Raw genomic sequence first — 6509 nt, 5'->3', positions numbered from 1 at the left:
GATGATTCTAAGCTCATCGCACAATCAATAAACCTCGATAGAATCTTGAGCGCAAGTTGGATATAATCTGAGAGGACTCAGCCGATCTCGCTACCCAACAAACTTACAACCTTTCTTGAATTGAAGGTTTGAAATGTCACAGGTCACACTCGTCTACTAGGAGGAGTAGCAATGTAGCATGATCTTTACTCAGAAAGTAGTGCATCATTTTCAAACACGAGTCGACAAACATACACACGCTTATTTGTGGCTTTTGAAATATTATGTAGACGCAGATCTCAAATAGGGTGTGAAAAGATGAGCAAAGATTGATGACCGACATGACAAACCAACCATAGTCCCTCTTTGGAACCTAAGTTTTTGGAAGTTTTTCAAAATTAGGCCTCCTTTGGTTTATATAAATTTCGTAAGAATTTTAAATGATAGAAATTATGTAGGAAAAATTTCTTTGACGCCCTTCGGTTTGTAGAAATGGATTTTTATTCATATGCAGGATAGAAACCGATCATTCACATTCTAAAGAAAAAAACATTAGTCTGGACTCAATGAAAAAATTCTTATCTTATGAATCAAATGATATTTTTTTTACTTGTAGGAAATGAGATACATCTAATCTCACTCCCTACGGTTTTCTTATTCCAATGATATTCATATCCCGTGAATCAAAGGAGGCTTTAGATAGAGATCTTAGACTCAAACGGACAAAGCATGAAAACAAAACATTTCTACCCAAAGTCGCATGAATTAATAAGAAAACAAAAGAAGACTGAAGACCTACCGGGTGCACTGGCTGCATCTGCATTGACCTTCGTCCAGCCTTGGCACTTGGGGGTTGTTAAATTGGGAGAATGTGAGGGTAGAACCGTAGGAGTACAGCCCCAAGTTCCTTTCCGTGTATGTCTGAACCTCCAAGCTACTGAACACCTGCTCCTTCCGTCAGTTATCGCCTGACCATGACAATGGCGTCGAAGAGGCACGTGTACACCAGCCTGTTGACAGCGTCCCTCACCGTGTTGCCCGGCCGGAATGCCGCAATACACAAAGTAGGGGTACAAGTTGGTTAGCAGCGGCGCGCCAGGAAATGAGGATGACCAGAGAACAATTGGACCTCCAGTTCAGTCAGCATAACTACATGGTAAGTTGTTATGAACTAACAAACCATGTGAACAGGAAATGCCTACGGACTCTGAGCATATAGTGCATTTTAAAAGCAGTTCAACAGGCATCCGATGCGCATCGGTTCGAATTCAAACTGAACTTGGAGCTGAAACATCAAGAAAGGACTGATTTCTTTTGCACATTTACAATATTTTAAGGTGTTGAGTCGTGCCTAACTATAGTGCAGGAAGCAACATTGCATATCGGAACTCGACAACATCCAAAAACATGGCCTGAGTCAACAACGGAGAAAGTTATTCACCCGGAGCCCTGACACGGAGAGAAGAACCACGATGACGTCATCAAGAAGAGTGCATCACCCACAATAAAGCTATCATCACTAGATAATAGGGAAATAAGCACATGTCAATGAACTAACATAACAGAGACCAAAAAAAAAGTATAGTTCTGCATGCCATTAGGATAAATTTAGTAGTATGCCAAGACAAAATTCCTAATAAGAAAATGAAAAAGATGTAAAATACCATTACTAGCAGAATGAGCACCGTGAATTCAAAATAATTGCAAACATGGCAATAATATAGGGGTGGCAAACAATCCCTCATGATAGTGGGACTGTTCGATTGCACGTCTACGTACAGCAGCTCCCAGGTGGCTAACCCACCTCGCCAGGTCTCTCGCTAGGCCAAACTGCCCACGCTCTTCATGCGCCTACGTCCGCACGCCCTACATGGCAGAGGTGCCGTTGTACACTCTCTCCCTGTACTCCTCCTATATAAGCCCATCAAGGCCAATGTAAACTGTGTGTGAGAGATATACAACTCAACTTGAAATCAGACACCTTCGATCCCTCTTCTTCATCTCTGCTTGGCGGGCCTGGGGTTGGGGTAGAGGCGCCGCGCCCGGTCGAGGAACCAGCAGAGGAGGACGAGCCGCGCCCACGGCCATGCCCACGGCCGTGGGAGCCTGGGTCGCTGGTCGGGGAGGCAGCGCCCCCTTTGCCCTTGTCTGCAGATGAGCCCCGGTCTATAGAGGAGCCCGAGGGAGCCCGGTCGATGGAGGAGTTCGCGCCGCCGGCAATGGTGAGGGCGGTGGAAGTGACCTCGGGGCGGCCGTCGAGGCGAGCGCGCTCGTTAGCCGCGATTTCCTCCATGAAGAGCCGCGAGCGCGCCTGCACAAATGAAGAAAACGGCGTCTGCACTGGAAGAAGCGTCGCCATGATCTGAAATTTGCGGGAGAGCTCGCGGATGAGCTGGAGAGTCAGGGCCCGATCGGTGATGTGGTTGCCGACGTCCCCGAGCTCGTTGGCGAGGGACTTGAGTCGCCGACAATACTCGGCGATGGACAGGTCCCCCTGGACCAGGTTGCGAAACTCCACGCCGAGGATGACGGCGCGCCCCGCTTGGTTGTCACGGAATAGCAGGTGCAGCTCGGACCAGATGTCGAACGCGGTGCTCTTCGGGGAGGCGACAACCTCCATGAGCTCGTCGGCGACGATCCCATGGAACCACAGAACGACCGTGAGGTTGTCATTGCGCCAAACCGCGCTCTGTGAAGCGACGTTGTGGGCTTGTCGAGGTGGGTCTGCATGTTATAGCGACGACAGATGCGGTAAAAGAGTTGGCGCCACTTGGTGTAGTTACCAGATTCCAACTCCAGCCGGGATTGAAAGAGATGCGCGATGGATGAGGGGAGGCCGACGGAGGAGGACGAGCCGACGTTCGGCGGGGCGAGGTGATGGAGCATGGCGTTGTCGAGGCGCGGGACTGGAACACTCCCGGCGAGGCGAAGTGGAGTCGCGACGGGCGGAACAGAAGACCGCGGGCGCCGAGGCTGTGTGGCTACGTCAACTACTCGGCGAACTTCATCAGCCTCCCACGCGAGCTACGGTGGTCTACTGTGACAACGTCAGCGCCGTCTACATGTCCAGCAACCCAGTGCAACACCAATGAACGAAGCACATTGAGACCGATCTCCATTTTGTTCGTGAACGCGTCATGTTGGGCGAGCTGCGCGTGCTTCACGTCCCTACGAGCTCCCAGTTAGTTTGCGGACATCTTCATCAAGGGGCTGCCAACACGCGTCTTCAACGACTTTCAATCCAGCCTCAACATCGGCGCGTGTGGGGGGCGGGGGGGGGGGGGGGGGGGACCTCGCCAGGTCTCTCGCTAGGCCAAACTGCCCACGCTCTTCATGCGCCCGCACGCCTTGCATGACAGGGGTGCCGTTGTACCCTCTCTCCCTCTCTCCCTGTACTCCTCCTATATAAGCCCATCGAGGCCAACTCCTAATAATAAGAGATGCACTGCTCCATGTTCTTTGGAAAGATGCTTTCCTGATAGCCAAGTACTTCCTGATACACTGATAGGGATGCAGACATGCAAGGAAACACCAAAACAAAAACAAAGTGATAGTGCGGTAGTACTACTTTTCCTCTTCTTCAAAAGTCTGATAGGATAGGTAGTCTGATAGTACTAGGAATCTAAGATAACTGCGGATAAGGCTGCTCCCAATGGACCGGTGCTTAGATGGAGTGCTAAGCATATTAAATAGCTTAACAACCAAAATCCCCAATGCATAGTTGCTTAGCTTCTTGTAGCTAAGCTGCCTTCATTTAATGATATAGCTATTAAACTCTCTCATGCATTGGTGAGTTTGCTTTATTTAAATGTTTTACCTAGGTTCACGCACTTGACATTGGTTTTTCCTGGGGTCACCAAACCCATCTCTGTCCTCTTAATTGCCTTGCCACATCAGATTTTTCGTCTACATGGCATGCTTAGCACCCGTATAAGGTGGAGCATTGGGAGAGGCCTAACAAGTCTTCAAACCAAACCAGGGAGCTAAGCACCATTGCTAGTACAAGAAAACCATTTCAATCCCTGGAACTATATAGTTGCTAAAGAAACAATAACCACTAAACGAGGGCCGACATGACAATCAGATTCTTAATAACTGAAGGGCAGCTCCTGCTCAGATGATCGAAGCCGTCGCTGTCCAACAAAGCCCTAAGATTTGCCGGGAAGCGAAGAAAATTTAAGCATGCCTTCTTTAGGCCCTCACAGTGGTGCTGCTCCGCTAACGTCAGGATGGTCGTTATTGTGCCTGCGTTGATGTATTTGCATAGCCTTTCCTCACAAATACTCTTCAGCCTCTCCATGTCATACCTGTCCGCCGCAACAAGCAGATGTTGGCACATGGCATCTTCCTCTTCCTCTTCTGTCAACGGTAAGGAGTCGGTATACGCAAAACAGAGCAATGCCTCAAACACCTCTGCCTCCTTTCATCTATGCGCACCACACCTGCGGTGTCACCCTCCTTCATGCCACCAAAGAGCTCCGCACTAAAGACTGGCGATCGGGCAGCAAGCACACACCTGTGTGCTGCAAACGTATGACCACCGACCTGGAAGACCACATCGGCGCCCTTCTCGGTCTTGAGGAGATCGCCGAGGTGCTGGTGCAGGTCAGATGGGGCCACAGAGACAAATGTTGGAGGGGTGTCTTCGGGCAAGTCCTCTGCACGGTAATCCATGATGACAAGGATATCACACCTGATGGTGAAAGAATCGTCCTTGAGATGTGCCGACTTCTCCAAGTCTGCCCTTTTCATGAACATCGCATTCCCCCAGCGCTGCTGAGAATTGTGGTTGTGTACTGCTTGTGATGCCAATGAAGGAGCTTGGTCCGTCAACTCATCCGCGACACTGAATTTGTGTTGTGCCTTCACTGCCGTGGTGACATTTTCATCGAGGACGAGGAAGAGGGATATGCAGTCTGCGTACTGTTGTCCGGAGCCGTTGGGATGGTAAGCGATGTACCATCGATGTCCTCCAAGGGTGAAAGAGCGGGACTTTATCCTTTCTCCGGTGGGGACGCCCTTGGTGCGGGAGTAGCCATCGATCTTGAGGAGGTGGCACCCGCTCGTTGTGGAGGCAATGATGGCGGAGGCAGACCGGGACGGCTTGCCGGCGGCGGCCGACATGGTAGACCTGCTCCGAGGGATGGGGGAGCTGCGACTCTCCTCTGCCGTCTCCGGAAGTGTTACTGATCTGGTAGGGTTTAGGGGACAATGCAGGGAGGCGAAAAGAGGAAGAAGGGGAACGAACATGGAGGCGAAACACTGATTTTATTTCGAGAAAGGAAAAAAATGTGATTTTTTTTTGAGACAAGGAAAAAAAATGAGATGACAGTCCAACTCCCAATGACCCAAAGTAGTTCTTTTTAGAGCCACGGCCCAACAGCAAGAATACTCTCGTAGGGTTTACAACACGTTTACATTCGATGCTCTCCAGAAGGATCTTTTTAGAAACAGGGCTGCTATTTTTAATTGTAACATAACGTTTGAAGGTAGAGCGGCCAATAGAGATGCCGATAGGTTAGCCAAGTTTTCCAATTCTCTTGAGCAGGGGAGACATGTGTGGTTGATCCAACCCCATGATCCTTTTGTAATCCCACTCCAGATGGAGTTTGAGCAATAAAACTTGGTGAGACCCCTAAAAAAAAAGGATTTGTGGCCTATATAAAAGGAAAGTTTAACTGAAAGTAAAAGAAGGCCACAACTATAAGAACAAACCGGTGAAATTACTTATGTGGATCAAATCGTTTTCGCAGATAGCAAGAATTTCGCCTAGTTGTGTTCACCTAGTTCCATTGACATTAAGTTTCGTTGCTTTTGATAAGTGATGTGATCCTTGTGATTATACCCTCAATGCAAGCATCCGTAAATACAAGTGATCGAATAGTTTAGATAACATCTAACAACATATAATTGAACTTAAGGGGTCCTTAATTATTCCTTATGCAATAATTTTATTAACAACAATCCGCTTAGGGTTGCTCATATTTGGATATGCCTTGAGTGTTACAAATGTGGACAACTACACCACTCACAGTAGAACTAAACGACCACAACAGTTTGGGTTGGGTGAAGTAATGATGCTAAATTTCAACAACTACACCACACTCAGTAGAATTAAATGATCACAACGTTGGCATGTGATGTTTGGTGAAGCAATGATGATGTGATGGCCACATGCATCGTTGGTCACAGTAAGCTGACCCCCTATAAATAACTAGCTTATTACGCATGACAGATGACAAAGTGTCTGATTCCTGTAGTGTTTAGTTGGTTGAGGAGCTGAAATAGGATAGCGAGGTGCATGAAGTGAGCACCAAGTTCGAGTAGGGTGATTGACACTAACTTTCACAGAGCGTAATCTAGTGGGGGAATGGGATGTATTAGAAATTCAATTCATAGGAACATAAAGAAGATTAGAGCAATGAAACTAGCGACCACTGAACAAAGAGCTACTCTTGATGAGTGGACCATTAAGGCTCTATGTTTTCAACTCCATGCGATTCAGCCAAGACGACATTGCCCTAGATTTC

General features: G+C 48.2%; 1 pseudogene; it reads right to left on the bottom strand.

Annotated features, from left to right (window-relative positions):
• Window positions 1–4036: 4036 nt before the first annotated feature.
• On the bottom strand, window positions 4037–5136 carry LOC125522856 (BTB/POZ and MATH domain-containing protein 1 pseudogene; annotated as a pseudogene).
• Between the last annotated feature and the right edge of the window lie 1373 nt (window positions 5137–6509).

The sequence above is a fragment of the Triticum urartu genome, chromosome 3A, assembly GCF_056163025.1.
Source record: "Triticum urartu cultivar PI428250 chromosome 3A, HENAU_Tu73, whole genome shotgun sequence".
Classification (NCBI taxonomy): Eukaryota; Viridiplantae; Streptophyta; class Magnoliopsida; order Poales; family Poaceae; genus Triticum; species Triticum urartu.
Note: the sequence above shows the minus strand (reverse complement) of the source record. Positions and strands in the feature narration are given on the sequence as shown.